Source organism: Lonchura striata, chromosome 11 (assembly GCF_050655825.1).
Source record: "Lonchura striata isolate lonStrDom1 chromosome 11, ASM5065582v1, whole genome shotgun sequence".
NCBI classification, from domain to species: domain Eukaryota; kingdom Metazoa; phylum Chordata; class Aves; order Passeriformes; family Estrildidae; genus Lonchura; species Lonchura striata.
Genome location: NC_140713.1, coordinates 10,750,928 through 10,769,201, shown reverse-complemented (window position 1 = coordinate 10,769,201; position 18,274 = coordinate 10,750,928). Strand labels below are relative to the sequence as shown.

The 18,274-nt window shown below is 41.3% G+C and overlaps 1 protein-coding gene across 1 annotated transcript in view; it reads left to right on the top strand.

Annotated features, from left to right (window-relative positions):
* The first annotated feature begins 7,483 nt into the window (after positions 1 to 7,483).
* ZNF536 (zinc finger protein 536) overlaps positions 7,484 to 18,274 on the top strand; it is a 361,403-nt gene continuing 350,612 nt past the window's right edge. Inside the window, exon 1 of the mRNA XM_021540651.4 lies at positions 7,484 to 7,846. The gene's annotated coding sequence lies outside the window, so the exon portion shown is untranslated. The remainder of the gene's footprint in view (positions 7,847 to 18,274) is intronic.

Here is an 18,274-nt window from a genome sequence, read left to right as displayed (position 1 = left end):
TTGGATCCAAGGTGCATGAAGTTGATGGACCTGAAGAAGTGAGTGCATCTTTCCACTTATCCCACTGAGAGGAACTTGGAACCGTGAACCTGGAGGTTTTATGGGAGACCTGCATCTTCTCCTTGGCAGTTTTCTGCATTTTTCACACTAGCCTGAGGGGATGAGGCCCTATCCATGGCACCCAAACACCTCCTGTGGCATCTGGTAAGTGCAGGTATCACAGATATTTGATGGTGGCATGGTGATGGGGAGGGAGAGTGTCAAATAAGTTACTGTAGGTGTCTGATACTGTAATTTCTTAGTGTTCCTGGTCACTCTTTGCAGAATCACAGGTTTATGGTTTATGTCCCTATGAAGAAACAAACAAAAATGATCACTGGGCTTTTTATGAGAAGTTTTGATCCTCCTAGTTCCTACTTAAAGAGAAATAGGACAGCAAGAGAAGCAAATAATAACAATCAGTATAAAATAAGAGCTAGAAAGTAGTATCTGCCTTTCCCAATGTCTAAATTTACTATGAAAATATTCCTAAAAATTCAACCTCTGCTAGCTGGGTAGGGGCAGCCTCATGCATCACTGGTCATACAGCTGATTTGTAATCCCAAAAACATAATTTGGCCTTTTAGTCATCAAGGATTGATATCTGTCCCTGCTTCATCAAACGGCTTTATTATTATTCTAGTGATTAGTGACTTTTTCCCCTGCCTGTTTCCCTCTTCCCAATCCTACAAATATTTGCCCAAGAAGCTAATTTTATCTTGATTTTCTGCTAAACTAGTTGTGTCTACTTCTCCTTGGCTCTGGTGCAAAAAGGAAATCCCCAAAAGTGAGAAGGTCAACAATTCTCAAATCAAGACTGAACCATCACCACCTTTCTTCAGATACATTCCCCATATCTTTTCTATGGCTTTGAAACAAAACACTGCAAGCTTTATTCTTCTTTGTTGTTTGTGTTTTACCCGTTCCTGCAGGTTGCAGTGTCTCTATCATTGGTGCCTGAATTATTTTGTTAGCTAGGCCACAAAGGGATTATAGATTGCATCTGCTGGCAAATTTGGCTCTTTCCTGCTTTCCTTGAAACTCCTGAATGTGGCCAATACACTGGGAGAAGACTCCCAGTGGGTCTGGCCAGCCACAGGCCCCCCAGAACAGTCTAAGGCGTGAGATAATAGGCAAAAAATCTGATGCTGGTTGTGGCTTATTACTTAAACACAAGCTGTAACTTGGTCTCTTCCTTCTCTTCTCTGCTAAGGGGATTTGAGTAAGATACAGGAAAGAAAATAAGAGTGGCATTTTCTACAGGAAATGGCCCTCACGAATATGTCTCTGTTAATAATTACAGAGCTGGTTTTATTTTGTTCAATGCACTGCCTCAGTTTTGGATCCACATCAAGAGCAGCATATGCTCTCCAAACTAAAATATGTGCATATCTGATTTTTGACAAAAAAATTATTTAATTGATCTCTTCCTACCCTCTCCTCTCCCCCTTCTTCTCTTCCTGTCTTTTTTGCCCATTTCTTTACTAATTCCATAATATAGTAAGCCCCCTATTATGAAAGAAATCCGAATTAATTTAAATACAAAATATAAAGAATTAACCTTACAGCAAAACAGATAACAGAAAAAAGAGATAGTTTTTCCCTGTCAAGTGACAGCCTTCTCGTTTATTATCATTTTAACAAATTAAGTTGCAAAATTGGCATTATTTCACAACTGTAAAAAATGTAATGACTCTATGAAATATATTGAATTTTTCAAGAACTAAAAATCCCTTAGTTTTGAAAACGAATCACTGGAAATGATCCTTAAGGATCCCAAGTTTTTTGTGCCATTTCTATACTATGCCTGCACAAACTCTAATGGCATTTGCTGCGTTAATCCTGGATATTCCATTGTTTTGGTATTTGTACTCTATTAGTTAAATACAACATGTGTGAGAAAATCAAAGGGAAGAGATGTTGTTAAAATAGGAGAAAATATTTATCCTTTAGATGTAAGAAACACTTGTCACCCAAAATAAATCTGGCTTAAACTCTTTTGAGTCTTAAATAAATTGGAAGTTAAAATAAGTTTTCAGTATTAAAACTTATATATACACTTTCTCTCCCCCGAAAGTGTGTATTTGCACATGTGCATGCACATGGGTGCATGTCTGTGTGAAAGAGAACAACATGTACTAAAATTAACTTTTCCTAAACCTTGTTTCAGCAGCCTTGGGAGCTGATATTTGGTGGGTGCCATACAAACAGATCTCAATGGTACAGATATAATCCTGTCTAGGACTACCCAGTTCTAGAAGACTGGGGATGAACTCCACCTGTAACATCTATTTATTTTTAAATTTTTTTTATTTTACTGGTGGATGTGCAGAAGCCCAGGGACAGTGCAGGGGTAGCTGGTGGGGGCAGTTGCAGAGGCTGGGCTAGGGGAGCACAGGGTGTGGGAAGGGGACGGAGGGTGCCAGCTGAGGTGGGAAATGCTGCTGTCTGATGTTCCAGCAGGATGGAAAGGAAGCCACGGAGAGTCAGAGACCCCCAGGATGGAGGCTGCTCTCTCATGAGCTCATCATAAATGTTATAACTCAAAAGTGTGAGATCTTGTCAGAAATGAGAAATATGCATGGGCGTGGCAAGAGCTACATGAATGTTTCTCCCTCAAGCTCTCTCTCTGGCCCATCTATGCATCGTGTCACTTCAGCTGTCGCTGTGCCATGGGTCACTTGCTGGGAAATTGGTGCAGCTGGTTCTGCTGCCTCGGTGTGTGCATGAAAATCTCGCAGTTTTTGCTCATCCTTGCCATCATTTTCTCTCCCCACGCCCTGCAGAAGCATTCCCAGCTAACATGCTTTTCCCAGTACCACCTCTGCTCAGGTCCCTGCCGCGCCTTTGCCTGTCCTTCGCGTACATCTGTGTCTTTGCCCTCCGAGAGAGTGCCCTTTTTTCTGTTGGCAGCCCTTGCATAGGTGCAGTGTGCTGTGCTGCCTCTCTTCTCCATCTCACTCTATTCCCTTTCCTGCTGGTGAGACCCATGTTGCTTTGGCAGAAAAACTAAAATACAGTAGTTCATCAATCCAAAATCCACTATGATGCGCTTGTCTGACAGTGGGGGTTTGGCTGAAGGTGATTTTGACTATGAGCTTTACTCTTCCTTTTCTTTTAAAGTGGAAGAGAACTGCAAGACTTTATGTCTAATACAGATTTTACAAAGGATTTTTTTAAAAGCATATCTTTATTGGTGGGCAGTATAGAGAAATTGCTTGATTTGAGAAGATATGGGGAAGAGAATGGTGCTGGTGCCAGTGCTTGTCCTCAGTTTGGAAATGGTGAGCAGTTTGTGTCTCATTCTCAGGGCAGGGATTCCTAGTCCAGAAGAAAAATGGCTGTGGCTACTGGTGTCACCAGGGCTGCTTTCCTGCAGCCTATCCAAACTGGAGGGAGGTGTGGCTGCAGGAGAAATGCCTGAGCCTTTACATTTTTTCAGATGACTTCAGAGAATCTCATGTGACATTATAAGGGCAAAAAGTTCATCTATTACAGCCATGGTAACAAAACACATCAGGATGGGACTATGACTGGTTTGGGAGGGAATCTGCTTCCCTTCTTCCTGTAATCCTCTGTTTAAATTAAAATTTTGTTGAAAATCCAATTTTAAAATAAAGCTAATATTCATCTCCTATATAAGCATTCCTCCGGAGTTTTTTTGGTAGCATAAAAACTGATTTTGGTGTCCTTGGGTAAAATCGATGTTCTTTCCAATATTGAACATGATGGTCCTTGCCCTGCAGGCTCCTGCTCTTCACACTAGCAGTGTCTGTATGCCATCAGCACTGAAAATGGCAAGTCATCTGGAAGCCCTCTGGAATCACTTTATCTTAAAAGGTCATATTTAAGAGTAAAAAAAAAATTAAATTTAATAATCCATTTGTAACTTCATCTGGAAAGGGTTGGAATCCGATAGAGAACAGACTTGTAAAGATATTTGTGCACTTCTCATTCTAGTTGAAGCAGTGATTGGTGTGCCATGTTTGTATCCCTTTTACAGCCAACCGATGCCTAAAATCAAACTAAGCCACAGCAACAGCAGAGCAAACATCAAGGTAGGGCTGATCTCGATGGCTGGGAGAGGAGCCCACGCTTCCCTTGAAGTTCCAACATCAAAGATGACGAAAAACTCCCTTCTCAATGTTCCAGTTTCTCACATCATTTGAGTATCCTTTGGCAGCAACGGTTGGCCCAAGTCTTGGAGCAGCAGCTGGTAAGTCCAGAGGCAGAATTGTGATGCCTGTGGCATCAGATGTACTGGAAACCCTTCTAAACTCTATTTTGAAGTTTCAGCATTTGTGTGGACCTAATTATAAGACACAGATTCCAATGACAGGCCGTGTGTCTGATTATGCATGATGGCAGGGCTTACACAAGGGCCGAGTGGTTACTGGCTGCTCTTTAAGGAGAGGACGTGGCTGGCAGCACGGGGAGACATGATACAGGCTTAGTCTGTGGCCAGGCCAGGAGACTGAACTGCAGCTCAGAAAAGCTTTCCTGGCTTCTGCCTTGGCTTGCTGCGTGCCATTGGGTGAGCCCCTTAATTCCTCTGTGCAAAAGTGGGCCCATGGTTATAATGGCATTGCCTGCACCTGCTTGAAGGGCTGCTGGGTGTTTGCATGTGCTGAGTCCTTCAGGGTCTCTGTGCACTCATGGAAGCACAAGCAGATATGTGTTTATATGGATACCTTTTACATATATAGTGCATCTATTATTTATGTGTATATTTATACATATACATACACACACACACACACACACACACACACACACACACACACACACACATATATATATGAAAAATTGATGCATCCACCCATACACACCTATTCTATGTATTTGCATGTGTCAATGCACCTGCAGAAACTTTTGGTTATAACTATATAATCTTATTTCACTGAGTCACCACATCAGAGGACCATTTTGGTGCTGTGAAGTGAGCTCCACTGATTTGAGTGCCTGGCTGTCAGAAAGCAGCCAGCTCATACCTGTGCACACCTTCTTGGTCATCTCGGTGTGGTCCCTGCTGTTTTCTGGCACCTGCTGGTGCAGCAGGTTCTCAGGGAGGTGTGTGCAGGCTTGGAGCCTCTTCTGACATGATTTTTAAAAGTCTGAACACAATCATTTAATCTAGTTCAGTGTAGCAGAAAAGTTCACAATTCACTCATGCCTAAGGATGTTAGTATTTAAAAATAAAGCATTTAGCTTTAGAATTGCATTAAGCATGACTAGGAAATTGAAGGTAACCTTAACTATGGAATACCTTGGGATTTGCAGTGTACAGGACTTTGTGGTGACTGCTTGGACTGTGAAGCCTTGATACAATAGGATGAATTATACCATAATTTATATTGGTAAAATCCCTCACTGGTATAATTGGTAGTTCTTGGAGCAAGAGTGAAATTGAAACTATGTCAAAACTCCGGAGTGCTTAAATATCATTTTCAGAGGAGCCAGGATGCCAGTAGATCCCACCGAAATTTGTTTATTGGATCATTTAGATGTGAATCTTCAAAGCAGTGTCTTGGAATTAAGTAACTTAAATTTCAGTGAAAATTTCAGCCTAACTGCTCCAAATTCTGTGGAAAATGAATCTGATGCTTTAGTGCTGTAAAGTTCAATGGCTCCTCTTCTGTTACAGGTGTCAGCAAATAATAATAATAAAAAAATTGAGTTGTGCAATGCTGAATCTACCAAGGATTCTTATTATACATTTATAAAATAAACCCTAATGGCTTTTTGGAGTGGTTATGGTGTAGTCTGTCAATGTATATTAAGATTACTATGATAGCACATAGCCTTTATGATAAAAGCATGCAAATTAACATAGAAATCTGCAGAACTTTGCATATTTCCCTGTAATTTAATACAAACAGATCCAGATTTACGGAACCATGTGCACAGAAATCATGTATGCACATTTTTTGCATGTGCATTGCTGACCTTAAGCAGGAGAGAGAGAGAGAGGAACAGCTCACATGGTTCAGCTCTGCACTGGGTCTGCAGCTCCGCATGCCAAATGAAACACAAGGCGACTTTTGATGGCCAAGTGAGCCATCAAAAAGGTTTTTTTAATGGAAATGCTGTCACACTCTTAAGTAGAGTACTGCTGCCAGGCATCACATCAATAATGCAAACTTTGGAAGACAATCTTGCAAACTAAATAGCCAAGAATTCAAAAGTATTTCTATAAAGAAAAAAAAAGAAAAAAAGGTGATCGTTATGAAGAGAGGGGAAAGTCATCAAGTGAAATTTAATTTTGCATTCAGATTTATTATTGCTGTCTGTTCCCAGTGCTGAAATGCCTGTTTACTTGCAAAGGACAGTTTCTTTCCATAATGAATCATAGTAACACTTAAATTAAGCACAGTAAAAGAATGGTTAATGTCATAACATGCTGACAATTTAACCTGGCCAATATTTTTATTGCCTTGTACAATAAACCTAACAGAGCACAACTTGCTTTTTGACTGGTGGAAAATCGGTTATGAACCGCCAGGGAATGACCAATTTTTCAAATGCAGCCATTCAGTCACACTATAGCCACTAATACTTTTTTTTTCCTGTACACTATTGCTGTTATAATCTTTTGAGGATATTTTATCACGGCAATAACCTCCTCAAAATCAGTCTTTACTGCAGTTAATGACTGGACAGCTGGAGCATTAACTGGCCTTGGCTTTGCCTCTAGCCATTAACTAACAAACCAGTTGTTATCTGCAGGTAACAACCAATTTCTTGTAGAATTTTCTTGATAAAGTGTCTCACCGGATAGAAGTTGTGGGTTTTTTTCCCCCTTCTTTCCTCAGCTAAGATCTAGCAAGTGTAGGATAATACACAGAGAAAGAATTGCAGAGAAGTAGCAGTAAGAGCATTGCAAAAGAAGTTAAATTACAAATCCAAATCCATAAAGCGTTGATTGTTTACTCCTGCCAGAATTTTAGTAACATTAATAAAAGATTGCTCTATTATGTCTTGGTCACTTGGGTGTGGTGCATGGGCTGAATTCAGGAGTGGACTCTGGGGGCTGTGTCACCGGGCGGTGCACAGGGTGGTCCCCTGAGAGCATCCCCACATGGCACAGCCCTCCCCAGGGCAGAGAGGGGACAGCAGCAGCTGGCTATTCAGGCACAGACTAAGAACGTGGAGCTTTTAAAGTGCCTTTCATCTTCCCAGCTGATACTGAATGAAGACACAAGTTTAATTCTGTATATGTTATAGCTTATGAAATGGGTATTATTTTTGAGGGCCTTCATAAAATTTTAGCCTTTCTGCTTGTGGTTCAAAGTTATGAAATGTTAACCTCTGTTTTGTTGCACCATTATTTTAAAAGTAGGGTTAGCAGATTCAGATGAAATCAGTACATTACCGAGGGCTTTAAAGAGGAGATCCAAAGCATCGTTAAATAGAAGCAGAATAAGTAAAATGTACAAATGAAACACCCATAAAAAGCCAAGCTCTATCATGCCATAAACAATGATGTTTTAAAACTCTTAATAGGCTTAATAACAGTTTATTATTTTACCTTAACCCTTTTAAATGCCTTATTTTTCCAGCTTTTATCGTGGTGTTTCTGAGCTGTTAATACCAGTTCTTAAATTTTCCCCTCTAGGTATATTTTCCAGGAGTGAATACGAAGAAAAAGTAAATGTAGCCATGCATTTGCTTTTAAGAAACAGAGCAGGCACTGTGCCCTTCCTGGGATAGGCTGTGGGATACTGCAAATATCTGTGCCTCCAGTACTTAGAGAGGAGTTCTAAAACTGAAGGTGACAATCCTGAATCAGCAGGAGCCTGAAGGACAGGTCAGTGTTTCCCAGGGGTCAGGAGCCTCCCACAGTGTCTGGGTTGGCAGCCTCCCTCACAGCTCCCATCTGCCCCACACACAGGGACCACGGCTTGCCCTCCCTCCACTGAGGGGTTTTATGTGTTTCCAGATGTTTCCACTCGAGTCTTTTGCAAAACATTTTATTGTCAAGCAGAAATAAAAAATTAATAACAACCAGAATTTCTAACCAGAGAGTCTATTTCAAATTCTGTTACATTTTGAAATTATTTTAATCTGGGAAGGTTTGGGGGATTTTTGGTGGTAAGGGTTGTTTTGCACTCGGAATTGCTGTGTTTTCTGTTAATATGCAAGTTGTTCTCTTTCTTTTTGGTATCCATGTAGAACTGGCTCATGCTGTGGGAGATTTCCTTTGGACATTGATGTAAGAAGAGACCCCTTCCCTGCATGTGTACTAACTACCAATATTAGTTGCAATTCAAGCATTTCTAGCAATTTGAATGGATCCAATGATTTTTAAATCATTCTTAATTTCATATGTCTACTCCTTTAATCTCTTTCAAATTACTGAAAATGTAAGGCATTCTAAACATTCCTGATCATTCTTCACTGCTTTGGTCCCATAAAGCCAATCTTTTCCAAAGTTAAGCACTTAAAAATTTGAAGTACTCCAATAAATTTAAATTGGCATATTCTGTGCATATCAATTGAGAATTATTAGAGCATTAATGCCTAGGAGTGATGGCTGAGGGCATGCAAACCAGTTCATACATTGATTTTTAATGGCTTTTTATTGATTCTGTGCTTTTTAAACTTGATACCCTTAGGTTGCCTCTTACATAGAGTTAACAGGTTTGTGATGATACACCAAGTTCAGAAGAGGCATCATTTTTCTCTTACACTTTTTCTTTTTTCCTTATAGCTTATTATTATAAATTGCCCAGATGCAGATAGCAAATATACTTGGTCAGTGGCTTTAAAAATGGTGATTGTCACTTTAACAGGAAATGGTTTGTCATGTTCCCCTGGCTTATCTGTAGATAGGTAGATTTCTGTTGAAACCTTTAAGGGTCTCTCCTCCCCTCAGTGGGAGCACACACTGCTCACCAGCAATGATGGATGCTCTAGACCTGCCCTAACAGGATTCTTAGTCATTTTTAAATGTCAATCTTAATTTGTCAGGCCAAGATATTGTACGTGTCATAAAGCACAAAGTGAAAACGCACCTTAGTACTTTTACATTTTGAAAATTATTCATTTATATTATGAATACAGACCTCTGCTCTTGCTGTAATTCCACTGCATTTATTAATACTTTGGTATTAACCTATTAACCAATACATTGTCACTGCAGCCTGCACTGGTGCTGACTGGGGCGAGCGGGTGTTGTGCTGGTGACTGCCCTCCTTTGGAGGAGGAGGAGGGCTGGGGACGGGGCCCAGGCTCGGAGGGGACCTTTTGTGGCATTCCTGGGCTGGCAGGCTGTGGAGGGGTGGGCTGGGGGGGCTGTGGTGGCAGCCTGGGGACATGTCCAGCTGATGGATCAGGAAGGCTCAGGGAAGCACCACTTTGAACCAGTTACACCACCACCCTTCCTTGGGCGTGAGATGTGCTCTTGCCAAAGCTTTCCTATGTGGGTCATAACAGGACAAGTGAGAATATTTCTAATAGATTCAATTCTTGTGGGTTTTTCAGGGCTTCTCCCCTGCTGCTGGGGCTGTGCTGTGTGAGATTTTTTGGGAGGCGGTGGCTCCAGTTTCATTTCGTGGGGAGCCAGACGCTCGCACTGCATGGCTGTGATGCTGTGGCTGTAATTCCCTTGCTGAGGCTCTGCCAGGAGCCTGGTGACCATCAGACGCAGGTGTCTCTCTCCCCCCTCCCCGAGATCCCCTCTGGCTGCGGTTAAGGCACGTAGCACTCTGAGGAGACATTAATTGCTGTTAACTGCGATGGGCGCTTCTGTATTTGGGCTTTGTTTAGGGCAAATTCCTCTGCAATCGCATTGTTAGAAGCCACGGGTCTGTTAAAGTCGGAGTTATTAGGCCATGTGCTTTCTGTGTGTTGTCATAGTCGGAACAACACCAGTGTAAACGTCTGTGCTGGGCAGGGGAAGTGTTAAGTGAAGAATAAAAACAAGCTCAAATTCCCATTTGGAAACTGCATGCCTCAACAAATACCACTGTTCATAGCAAGTTATTAGCTTCTTGGTTGTAATTCTGGTCCTTTTCTAAAGGGAGGTGGAAAAAAGCATGTAAAAGAGATTTTTGACACTTCACGGTGTATTGAATGAACAGCAGAAAGCTCCCCAGCCTGCCCGTTCCCATTTACAGTTTGGATGTGGCTGAGGTAACACTTCTTTCTCCTTTTCCACGAGATTCCCCGTGTTTTGTTGTGGCAGCACCCTAGACATCCCAGAATGTGTGTGACTAACACACTTTCAAATCGCAAAGCTGAAGCGTCCCTTTTTCTGAGGCTGCTGGGTAAGAGGCAATGGAAGAAACCTTTCTGTACCCCCAGGTAGGAAGGAGGTCTCTGCTGTGCTCACTGGTGGGCAGCAGCTGCTCTTCCTCCAAGGGTACCAAGGAGGGGAGGATGTCATGCCCTGGTTGGCAGGGATGACCCCACACTGGGGGCTGGCAGGGGTCACCTCCCTAAACGGGTGATGAGGAAGTGGGAAGTAGTTAAATGCCCTCTGGGAGGTTTAAGGGCGTGTTTGCTGGTGGACTTGGCTGAACTGAACTTCCATGTCTGTATCTGAACTGAACATTCTGAAGTTTATTACAGACCATCCACTCTGCACTGTTACTGCATGTGGCTGAGTTTCTAACAGCTTCCAAATCTTAAATGTCCCTGTTTTTATTAGGCCAGCTATGTAAGAGGGACCCATAAGAAGCCTTTTTCTCCTTCTGAATGTACAGTCATCACCTTCTTTTGTTTTTTGCTGTGTGCCTTCCAGAATTAGAAGATTCAGACTGAGAAATGTGATTTATATATTTATTTATAAGAAGCCACTCTGAGCAACAGCACATTTACTAGTTTGGTTCATTTTTATGAATCTGATTCATTGCTTATTAAACCAATGGAAATCTTTCCATTGTTTTCAGCTGGTTCTGGCTCAGAACTTCTTGGTACTTGAAAGCATTTAGTAGGAGCTGAAAGATTTGAACTTCTAAATCATGCTATATTATGGTCTTCTGCCACGCCTGTTTCTTAATTATATACATAATCCCAGTATCTGTTGCTGTGTATTTCTGGTTGAGCAGTTTCTGTTTAGTTAAATTTTCACAAGTATGGTGTTATAAAACAGTTAAACAAAATATCATCAATACTGTATTTGTCAAAACCGAGAAACTAAATATTGAGATCAGTTTTATCCATTCATTAGTTTATGGACACCGAGTCCTCTGAGGAATGTCACAAATTCCCTTGCTGTGTCTCAGTGCTAGATTTAGCATTTGGATCTTTGATTTAATGGAAAGATACATTAAAAACTGATACAGTCAGACAGGTCCCAGAGGGGAGTGCATCTATGTCGACTTTTACGTCACAGCTCTTTCAGTCAAGATTTGGCAGGAGGTCCTTCTATCCAAAAGTTGTTCTGGAATGTGCCATGCATGTTTCAGAAGCACGGAGTGTCGTTTCCCGTGGGAGCAGATCCCCTGCCTCAGCCTGCCCAGCACAGCTCTCAGGGGTGTGAGGATGGGAGAGGTGCTCGTGTCACCCTCCACACACCTTTGGGTGTTCCAGAGGGGCTGTGCAGGAGCCAGCCTCGTCCAGGGAGCACGGGCAATTCCTACAACTCTCATGTGCTGCAGAACTCTTTGCATTTTTCGCAAAGTTCAGTGTGATCGTCATTTATTCTTTTATATTGACTTTCTAAACATATTCCAGTAGCTGTCATTTCCCTCAGGAACCTTTACTGAATCCATGGATTTGGAGTTGCTATTATAACATATTACAGGACAATTAATTTGTAAGCACTGTAACCTGTCCTAGAAAGCAGATTCTGAGGAGAATACTTTTATCCTTATAATTTAATGTATCATGTAATGAAAACTAATCTATGTAGTTCAAATTCAGACATTAAAACAAGTTAAAAGGGTCAGTATATACAATAAATTTCCCTTTGCCAATTTACTCAGTTAATTTAGACATTGCCTTTTCACTTAACTCATTAAAACTTTCTTGCCAAGTTTACTTATCTGTGTTAAGGGTACAATTAATATTATAATTTTTAATTATCCACTTGGTTTTATCAGAGCCAAAGTGTTTCCTTAAGTGTGAATATCAAAATAGAGCCTATATTTTTTAAGAAAGTGAAGCACTGCAATTCCACTAATTCCTTAATAGCACAAATATTTGCGTATCTTTTTCCTTACTGTTTATACATCAATTGTTGTGTTATTTTGTTTTATTTTATAACCTTAGCATAATATACTACTGAAAGCTATTTTTTGTACTACTTAATTCTGTACCACTCATTCTGATTTATGGCATCATTTTGTTTCCAGCTCACTCCTTATCTTCAAAAGGCTTGATCCAAAACTCATCAAATTCAGAGGAATAGATCCCAATGGGCTTTGGATTAGACTAGTAGGGTGAAATTGTGGACTTCATGAAGTTTGCATTACATGTGCAGATATGCAGTACTGAGATTACTTGATAGATTTCTAATTCAGCTTCTTCTATTTAGGAGCAAGTTCTTGAGAATCCTGGCCATGCACTTGAAATTTAAGAGACCATTTTAGTTGCATATATTCATCCATTTTCTTACTATGACATTTGAGAATACATTTATTTGCCAGTTTGATTTTATCATCATTACGGAGGGCTCATGTTTCTAATTTCTCCTACAGTCTCTTGAATTGTTAATGTTAACTCCTACTGAACCCAGCCTTGTTTCCTAACAGAGGGATGCCATTCTGAACTGGTATTGATGCTGAGCTCTTAAAAGTACTTTCTTCAGGAATGACAGGTTTACAAGTTATAATAAAGGACAGCTCATCACAAAAGTATGGAAAGGTGTTAATGCAGTACCTGGTAAATAATATTACAACGTATTTATCTTGTTATTTCTTAGTTATAGATGTATGGAGTGATAGATATAGAATTATGAAATTGATTTAAGTTCTTCAGTGCAGCAGAAGCTGTTTTGTCATCTTCAGTGCGCTTGCTTTTCTTTTTCACCTGACATTGTTAAATTGAAACACCCTGGACATATCTTCCATTATATACCAGCTAGATCATTCCTGGGTTTGCCATTAACTTGATAATCCCTAGTATTCTGTCTGGCTATGTATATAGACTGCTGCACATGAGATCCACATTATTAAATAAATACAGAGGGAGTGTGTTAATATGAAACGATTGCAGCAGATACGAGTAGATAATCGTGTGTGCTACGAGCTACCTCAAAATGCATTTGTGATATATGGCTGTGCTGCCTGATCCATGGCTATTGTGCAGCTGATTAGCTGTGCTGAGAAATTACTCATTCCCTTGTATTAACTACACTGTTTAACTACACTGTTTCCACCAATCAGTATGAAGTATGCCAACTTTGTTTAGCCTGTGCACTTGTGCAATGATGAACAAGTAATGCATAAAACAAACCCTCCTACCTAATCAAACATTCCTCAGAGATTTGAAAACAGAAACAAAGGGTAAATCCATTCCTAGATTATAATGGTAAAACAAACTAAAGTTTGACATATGTATATGGAAACTATGAACACATGATATGAATATTTTTTAAACAACAACATTTTTGAATTATTAATAAATATAAAAAAAATGTTTTAACACAAAATGGAACAATTGGAAGGATATATTTCTTCAGAAGCAAAAGGATCAGGAAAGATCTCAATTGAATATAAACATGTTTTTTTCACCTCTTGCTTTCCATTTTAGCTTTTTCAAATGTCTGTCTCATGGTTGTAGTTGGAGAAGTTTCCCTTTTTTCATCCCTGAGCCTGCAGTACAATCTTCATTCTCCAAGTATATAATAAATGAAGTTTGTTAGCCCTCAGGGTGTGAAACCTGTTTTTCTCTTCTTGTCCTAGGGTGTTAGGTGTGAAGGACAGCTGACAAACAATCCTTTAGGAAGGACTGCAGAGCTATCCAGGAAAGGGCTTATATTTAATTTTGCCATATATCCTGGTTGCCAGGTTATTTGATTTTAAGATAATTAATGGATCTCTTCATGGGTATATTTTTTCTTAGTCATCAAGAAAGCTCAAAATATTTTATAAGAGTGATTTTATTGGAGATTAGTAAATATTGATGGAAGGAGATACCAGAAAGTTCAGGGAGTTGTGGACTTTATTTTCCCTTATCATTAGATTTGAACAAGCACAGTGATTGTAGATTTGAGGGGGACTGTGATGAGAGACCACTGTAGGCATTTTCATGTTGACTACACATTAGTTAGGGGCTTTCTGCTCTTCCCTACAATACTTATTGGATTTTGTGGCTGCTGGGTGAACAGATAAAGCACAAAACACTCATCAGTAGAAATGCCATGTATAAATAAAATCTTAAATTGAAACCATTATAAGCAATTCAAAGTAAAGACAACAGAGTCTTTAACATTAGGCCCTTAGGAGAAGCAGAGTGAGGGAACAACAATGCCAACTTTAACTTTGAATTCCCAGTTGTGCATTGGCTTGTACCCCAACTTTAACATTAATCAGAAGCTTCTCTGCATTTCATCTCCTCATTTGCAAAAAAATCTTTGCTGAAAGGTTATATAAAACTCATTATTTACCTGAGTGACCAGAAAGGCTCTCAAAGTGCCATTCCAAGCTCTCGGGTGAATGCTTATTTATAGTTTTTTAATAGGCATTCATTACCTGATGGATTGGAAAGACTCTTTTTGAACCAGTTCCTGTCTATTGGTTAAATACAGATTGATAACTTTTTCTTAAAAAGCTTATTATAACCCAGATAAGCTCATCACCTTTGGATTTCTAAAGTGGTGATTAGTTTTAGCTTCCAAGGGTTTATTCAAGATTTTTTTTTGGTGTAACTTGAATTTTGCCCAGTGGGCCATATTCTGGAAATTAATTACAGTAGTGCAATGCTTGCAAAACCCTGACTGAAGCAGTAAAGTAAGCCTGTTTGCACAAAGAAATACCTCAAACCTATATTGCTGCTCATATATTGGGTAGTCCAAGCACAGGGCATAGAGGAGGCAAAAGGGTGCAGCCCATTTTAAAATTCCTGTGAGCTTGGTTGGAAACACATTGTTAGGCATATTTTGATGCCTAAAAAGACATAACAAGTCCTATTCACACCTCTGTGCAATTTGCACAGTCTTTGAGCTTCACTGATTTTGCTTGGTGCATCATTCTGCTTTTGGGGATTTGCTTCAAGCTTAAATTACTGTGGAAACAGAAAAAAAAAAAAAAACCCACAGAGTTTTTACAAATGCAGTTTGGCAGTGCGGGTGCAGAATCCCCATGCAGAATACCTCGATGGGTGGCTGTCAGTGGCTGCCATCCTTTGGGAATTGAGATTTACCCCATCTCAGCTGCTCCTCCCTTGTCAGTGCCACAGGCAGCGCTCCCCTGGCACGGCTCCAGGGACGGGCAGCCCCCGCTGCTCACCCACCTCCGCAGCTGTTGGCACATCTGTGGGGCTTCAGAGAGACAAGCCCTGGCTAAAGAGGTGTGAAACAACACGGCCGTACACGCTCATGCCTTGTGATCCTTGAGGGCTCTTCCAGGGTCCAACTTGTACCTTAAAATGATGCTCTCCAACTGCATCAGCTGATGCTTAAATGCAACATGAGGAAGAAATGCAATGTTAAGGGAAAAGATCCCTTAATTTGCAATGTTCCTGGAAAATGGGTAGGTTGTTTGAATTCTCTGGGGTTTCCATATAATTCCTAACATATTTGAAAATTTCAAGCATTGTTTGCTTGTGTTTTCTATTTCTAATTTAGGGCATAAGGATACCTGTCTTTGCTTCGATCCTTTTCACTGACCACTTTTTCTTTCATCCTCTAATTTTTAAGTTAGAAATTTCCATCCTGTTAACTCTTTTTTCTCCTTCATGGGGTAAATATATGTTGTTAGAAGGAATGTTGAACACTCGCTGGAGAGAATTGTCCTTTCTCAGCTCTTTAGACAGAGTAAGTTTTCAACCATCTCAGACAATTCCTACATTTTGGTGTTACTTCCCAGTTGTTTCAGAGATGGCTTTCCTTCAAATACTTCTAATTATGCAAAGATGCTTTCCACAAAAAAAACCCCAAAAACCTCAAGTATCTTATGTAAAATTAAATAGTATCTGGAAAAAAAACCTTTTGGGTTAAGTGAGAAAATTGAAAATAAATACCTGAAGCCTTAAAGCCCCTTGAGCTTAACAGAAAGGAAATTATAAAGGTCCTAGTGTTGGTGTTCTTTGACATCACCTTTGCTGTTGTAAAACTTTGGTGGAAGTACTTACCCTAACTATTTATTGTATTACTTTTTAGGAAACCAGTTTCCCATTTGGTTGAGAAATCCTTAAAATTCTGTTTAAAATAACGTAATCAAACCCAATGATACTGTTTGCCTCCCTCTGCTGGCTGTGCAGACAGTGTTAGTTGCCTTCTTGTGTGACCCTCTCATTCTAAGCCAGCAGGTTGATTGTAACAGTCTTCATTTCAAGGTGGGTGAGCAGCTATATAGGAACAGTATTATGGAAACAGGAATTTTTTAAATATAGAAGTCTTTATTTTTGAGTCTTTAAATTATTAAAAATGTGGTTTTTATTAAAGAAGGTTCCTCTAACCTCTCCTGAACTCATATTCTGGACTGGTTTAGGTGGGGACAGGAGAGTCATGTGCAATTTCTTTGAAGAAAGGCCAGGTGCTGAGGTACAGCAACAATATTTTGGCAGGAAAATGGCAAATCAAATCCAACTGTCCAAGAGGGCTAGATATGAGCAGAGCTGAACAAATCTTTGTGTGTGCACACATCATTCAGGTGCTTTGCATTACACAGAGAGCTCTCCACCTCATCAGTTTTCAGATGTTCTGCTCTGCACTGGTGTCACTCTGTATTGATGTATATTTTTCACATACATATCATAGCCAGCTCTGTCCTTTGTCCCACTCCCAGAGCCTCTGCAATTCTCCAGGGATGTTGCCTAAATAACTTTCAAGTGCCCAGTCTCCTGTGAGGATGTGAGATAGTCCTCTTTGTTTTATTAGCACTCACAGAAAGCAACCCTGAAAAAGAACCTACGGCATAATATGGTGGAGCCTCCCTAACCACAACACCAGGGATATAATTTTGTCTTCCAGGAAATAGTTTTTCATATTCTTGGGCATCAGTTTAAGTAGAACTTTTTGGTCCTGGGTCTGTACCTGGACATCCAGAGTGCTCCTTTCAAAGAGCAGGTGCAGTGGTTGAGCTTGAGGATAGAACAAACTAAATGAGAGGAGTATAATTTTCATTAAAGCTATTTAGGGGAAAATAAAAAAATTGGAGACAGAAATATTACTTGGAATTGGTAAAAACAACTCTTGTATGCAAAGCAACAACACTGAATTTCCATCCCAGCTTTTCTCAGGGTGTCTGCACCACACCATGCTCTGCTGGGACACTCAGTTGCATTGAGCACAGCCCCAGCTGCTCTCCACTGCCCAGCCACCATCCCTGCCCCTCTGTGGGACCCTCTGCAGCTCCGTGTGCCCGCCTGGCACAGCCCCAGCTGCTCTCCACTGCCCAGCCACCATCCCTGCTCCTCTTGGGACCCTCTGCAGCTCCGTGTGCCCGCCTGGCACAGCCCCAGCTGCTCTCCACTGCCCAGCCACCATCCCTGCCCCTCTTGGGACCCTCTGCAGCTCTGTGTGCCCGCCTGGCACAGCCCCAGCTGCTCTCCACTGCCCAGCCACCATCCCTGCTCCTCTTGGGACCCTCTGCAGCTCCCTGTGCCTGCCTGGCACAGCCCCAGCTGCTCTCCACTGCCCAGCCACCATCCCTGCTCCTCTTGGGACCCTCTGCAGCTCCCTGTGCCTGCCTGGCACAGCCCCAGCTGCTCTCCACTGCCCAGCCACCATCCCTGCCCCTCTGTGGGACCCTCTGCAGCTCCATGTGCTTGCCTGGCCCGGGCACGGCCACGCTGCAGACTGCGCACACAGGGACCAGGAGCACAGGTTGAGCTGAATGGCTGCTCCCTGTGCTGAGGGTACACCAAACCACTGGACATAAATCACATCTCTTCAGACAAAAGCAGCCTCACCAGTTCATAGGAGCCGTGCAATTAATATGAGTTTAAAAAGAGCTGTTCTGTACCCCCGGGATGGTGTCCCTGCGGGTGGGTGTGGGCAGGAGGCAAGGGCCGTGCCACCAGGGTGTCTCAGGCCAGCTGAGGGTGAGCTCTGCCCTGCCCTCAGGCTCCCAGCCCTGTCCCAGCCTTTCTGGCAGTGCTTTCTGCCATCACCAAAGGCACGGCT